Source organism: Lycium ferocissimum, chromosome 5 (assembly GCF_029784015.1).
Source record: "Lycium ferocissimum isolate CSIRO_LF1 chromosome 5, AGI_CSIRO_Lferr_CH_V1, whole genome shotgun sequence".
Taxonomy (NCBI): domain Eukaryota; kingdom Viridiplantae; phylum Streptophyta; class Magnoliopsida; order Solanales; family Solanaceae; genus Lycium; species Lycium ferocissimum.
Window position 1 is genome coordinate 28,126,206 of NC_081346.1, and position 5,421 is coordinate 28,131,626.

At 35.9% G+C, this 5,421-nt stretch overlaps 1 long non-coding RNA gene across 1 annotated transcript; it reads right to left on the reverse strand.

Annotated features, from left to right (window-relative positions):
- Positions 1–919: 919 nt before the first annotated feature.
- LOC132056636 (uncharacterized) lies at positions 920–4,795 on the reverse strand. Its single transcript, XR_009414875.1, has 3 exons — positions 4,639–4,795; positions 2,306–2,616; positions 920–1,202 (listed from the first exon to the last, which is right to left on the reverse strand). It is a non-coding gene; the product is annotated as an uncharacterized LOC132056636 (long non-coding RNA).
- Positions 4,796–5,421: the final 626 nt, after the last annotated feature.

Genomic DNA, 5,421 nt, shown 5'->3' on the forward strand with positions numbered 1-5,421 from the left:
AAGATAATACCGAGCCTACATGGCCGGGTAAGATAACACCATTTAAGACGCTATTTATATATATATGTATTACCGCGCCTTAACAACCGGACGAGATATTATATATGGATATGTATGGAAAGGTTCTTAAAAAGCTAAGCATGCATGACATTCACCTTAAAAGGGCATTCAGAGGCACAGGTTGATCTCTTTTATATTAATTTATCCCTATACGTCCATTATATTATTTTCCATGTTCGGTATTTCTTACTATATATCACCGTTCATGCCTTACATACTCGGTATTAATCGTTCGTACTGACGTCCTTTCTTGTGGACGCTGCGTTCATGCCTGCAGGTAGACAGGTAGACGGATCTGACCTGTAGGTGATTTATCAGCAGATGCTCAGGAGCACTCCACTTACTTCGGAGCTACAGTATATGGGTATTGGTCATTATAGTTACTTGTATTCTATGTAGAGGCTCATAGACATGTGGGTACAATAGATGTTTCATAACCTTGTTAGTCCATATTGTTGAATAATATTTTAGTAGCCTTGTCGGCTGGTGATGATGAATATAATTGCTGAAGATTATCTAGAGAGGTGTTGTTATGTTGTGATATATATATATATATATATATATATCCTTATAGATTATGATACCCATGAGTTATCTTTATGTTCCACCCAAAAGTGATTATAAGATGTATGTTTAGAGGTGCTCGGTGTGTTAGCTCCGGGTGCCCGTCATGGCCCTCTAGTTGGGTCGTGACAATAAGATCCCAAGATGATAACTTTGAGTCTACAATTTACTTTCCAACTAACCCCCTAAATACCACTATGAGTTCTAACTTAGGAATTAAATAAACACTAGATGGCCTGTAGCACGGGCTTACTTCGAACATCGTTGTACTAATGAGATCCAAATAAAAGAGACATCATCAAACTAAATATTAAGATAATATGCTTCATATTATATACATTCAGTTTTGGAACAAAGTTATACAACTATACTTTGAGCTTGCTAGAAAGGCAAAAACAGTAAAACGTACGTGGCCCATTTTATGTATGAGGCATGCCACGGTTGTGTGAAATCTGATTTTTAGCAGCTGCAGTTGATAAGTCAGTATTTTAGTTGGGTATCCATAAAGGAAAGGTAGGGTTGAGACCAATCAGCTCTGATGGGTCGAAGGAAATGGGGATAGCTCCTCCTTTCATGACCTGAAAAGAAAAGTTGAAGAGGTTCAGTCTAAAAAGAAGAAAACTTAGTTACAAAAAATCCTTTAATTCAATTCATATCCTCAGAAAACTGTAATGCTATTCTAGATTTGAAACTTATGCTAATAAGCCCTCATCAATACCTGGAAATTTGCAGTACAACCATAATGATAGTATTTTGAAACTACCAATGTTCACTGAAAGCAGTTTCAAATGATAGAAGGCAAAGAATGATTCTTTGGCTAAAGCTTTTGCAAAATGAGGACAAGTCACTTAGCCCTAAAAGGAGTTGCAAAATAAAAATAGAGGACAAATCCATTTAGTTTCAGTTTAATAATACACAATGAAATGAGTTGCAGATTGTAAAACAATACTAACTTGTGCATTTCAAGTTAAATCATGAGCAACAAACTTAAAGAGAAGTGTGATGTTGCTAGTGTTTTATTTAGACATGGCTGCGGATAGTAAATCTGGAAAGAAAGGATGGAAGTTGAAAATAGAATCATTAAAAAAGTTACAGATAGTTAGCATGTAAAAATTGCTAAAGGACTGAAGCTGAAAAAGCATTAGAGACATGATCTGAAGATACCAAAATACAATCAATAATTGAGGAGATCAAAATATACTCCATAAATTTCATACCTTTCCAACATCATTAACCTATGTATCCTTTTGTGTCTTATGTATTTCACGTACCAACCAGTAATGGACCAATTATGAACCAAATTTCATAAGGAGAGTCCTGCAACAGCCAGATCTGCTTCATTTACGAACTCATAAATTTGCTTATATTAAACCTATCCCATCCTATCCATGCATTCCCTGGAATAGATGTAACTATATACATATGCCTTTTAGGCAATTAATGTATATCATTTCATTTCTATATCACCATTTCTTCCATTCTCTCATCATTAAAAATAACATTTAACAAAAGAAATCACAATATGGAACAACAAAAGAAAGGCAACATATTCTTCAGACAAAAGAATTAGGATGTCTATAATTACACATAAATCAGAATTTTCATTCGTAAATAGAGGATCTTTAGTTATTATGACCTACCGTATGTGTCATTCATAGTGATATAAAGCAAGAAAGTTAACCTCGAGTAATGCCTTCTGAGACATTTTACATGACTGCACGTTACACCAAAAAAATGGACATTCTGCTGAATTGTTGGCAAAGAGTGCTATAATTCTCCTCGTGTCCTTGCATTTAAAAGCATGAATTACACCCCTTTCATTCTTCTTCAACACTCTTGTTCCACCTCTTAGGCCTAATACTTGTGATCCCCACATACTATGACTGAGGGCTTACACACTTTCTTCGGCAGAATCGAGAAGGTTTTTTGTTATTACCGAGGAGAGTTACCAAGGGGAGTACCTCTTCAATCATAATCACGGTCGCCCTACCACTACATGATGGTAGTTTAGACTGTTACGACAACTTATAAAAAGAAGAGAACATTGGTGTCATTTGTGTTGGCCAAATATCAATTTAACCAAAAATCATTTTAAACAAAAGAAAATATGTTCCTGACCCAACCATCCTATACCCCACCTATCTCCAGCATCATAAATCTTAAAAATACACCGTCCGCCTATTCTTTTTGTAAAGTAAACATACAGGAGGTAGCTGATCAGTTTACCAGCTATCATACAACACGAAAAGTTTATTAGTTTCAACTCCTTAATACTCAGCCTTCTAATTACTAACTGATTAATAGATATCTATTCAAGAGCCTTGAACTTTGAGGATTTCCATTGCTATAGAAACCTTGATTTGACTTTGAGCTGCTCCAATTGCTCGATCCTTATGTAAACAAATTCACATAAAGAATTGAAATTCAATTAAATTTTGCTCTTTATATCCATTTGCAGCGTGTTATACACATGTTATTAAACAAAATTAGCCTATCTCAAGATGATAACTTAACATCATTCTTTCAATAGTATCATAACTCATGGCATTTCAATTATAATCATACTGACTGTAGTTCATACTTATCACCATACTCTTTGAATTGTAAATATCGTTTGGTTTAACAAACTACTCTCACTTTAAAATAGTAAAAGCATTTTGAAGGGACGAACAAAGTTATTATAATAAATGATCTGATAAACTTATACCCGAGTCTAGCTCGTAAACGATGCCCAGTAGAAGTGTACTCTTGGTTTCAAATGATCTAATGAATTTGCCGCCGATTCTAGCTCGCAAACGCCCCGTAAAAGTTTACTCCTTGGTCTGATTAATCTAATAAATTTGTACCCGATTCTAGCTCGCAAAAGATGCCCAGTAAATATGTAATCCTTGGTCTAAATGATCTAATAAATTTATATCTGATTCTACCTCGCACACGATGCCCCTAAAAGTGTGCTCCTTCGTACCCCTTTCAACAAATTTCTCATTTATGTAGATTATATAATAGCGTAATCATTTGAAAAAGAACTTCACAAAAATAGTTAGATCTAAGTTCTTGGACAAAAGGGGTATATTGAAAAACATAGTAAAACCATACGGAACAGAAAGCAAATGGAAGCACCTGCACCATATGCAATACAAGAGACATAAGGGGGAAACCAAATAAGAGTGACAGTGAGGAACAGGAAAAGCGATCAATATCTTGCGCAAGTTCACAAGAATCCAAACTTGCCACTTGAGCAAGATAACATGTCATTACAGCAGAATTTGAGCAATCTAGCAGCATATCTCCCAAGAGTTGCACCAGTAAAAAAGATGTCTATAAGGATTTAAGAAAGAAGGAAATTCGTCTTCTTTAAAGCTAAAACATATGTTCATGTTCAATTGATAAGAGTCGCTGTCAAAATCAAATGAAGAATGAGGACACTGATACGTGATATCTACTTTTGGTTTTGACAAGGTTATATATAGTTTTTCTTGTAGACACAAAGTTCGACAAAATGTAATAGTAGCTCAGTAAAAATACACAACACAAGAAATGGAACACATTCTAACATGCTTTTATAACACATCAATGTATCTTTAGAGCTCCTGAATGATAGAAGACTAAGTCATAGAGCACATGTGGAGAAAGAAAAACAACAAAAAAATATCTAGCTGTTTCAGGCATATATTCAAACGCCTTGGGTTCATCAGTCTGCACAATTCTACAATAGCACAACCCAATTTACGCAAAGTACAATAAGCACACATGCAACAATTAACAATACTGGATACTTGACCGAATGATGTCTTCTTATGAAATTTCTAGCTCTGGCACAAAACCCAACAACTTCTCCACCAGAGTTGAGCCAATGATCAGCAATTGAAGAATCTCCAAAGATTATATTTCACAAATAACTCAAACTATAGTTATACTTAAGAAACATAAATTCATACACGGTCATAAGTATGTTTAACAGTAGATATTCAACACTTGAAGAAATTTAAGAGTTAAAAAAGAGATAAAAAGAACCTCATAAATTGGCCAGCCCGAAAAATGTCTAAACCATCACAACATCATATGACATATCTGATTCCTCTGAATGCTCCAAACACTGCATAACACCAAAAATCAAGAAAACTTAACTGAGAAGTCATGGAAGGTAAAAAAAAAAAAAAGCACCATGAAAACCCACAGAAGTAACGATGCAGAGGAAAAAGAAATAGAGATATAGGTTCACGAAGAACAAAGGAAGTGAAGGCAGCTGTCCCACAAAACCAAGTGATGAAACACGTGTCAACTAAATATAAAATTAAGACCGCTTACTGAAATGCTTACATAGTTGATCATATTAACGAAAATTCCCTTCGTCGTACCAGGGGCCTTCACTTATTAATAGTAGAAATAAACAAGGTCAAAGGAACTTACTCAAAGATGATACAACTCCAAATTCTCTTCAAATCGCCTCTAGAACTCTTAGGTTTTCAATTTAGTGAATGAAAGAAGGATGGTTCGAATTGGAAAATATATGGGAAATTTATTCAGCGATCCCCGCTTTCGCAGACAAGGATCCGTTTACGCCCTCCCTGCTTTCGCTGACAAGGATCCGCTTACGCGCTACCGCCTCGGCGGATACTCGTCCACTGAGGCGGACCTCATTAATGACAAGGCATCTCGCGTCTATGGGAAAAGTCCCGCATGAGCGGACCCGCAGAGGCGAAGACAATCACGCAAAGGCAGGACAGCGGAAAACCAGATTTTCTGATTTTCACCAAGTTCCACCCTAAATCCTGACATCCACCCGAGACCTCCTGG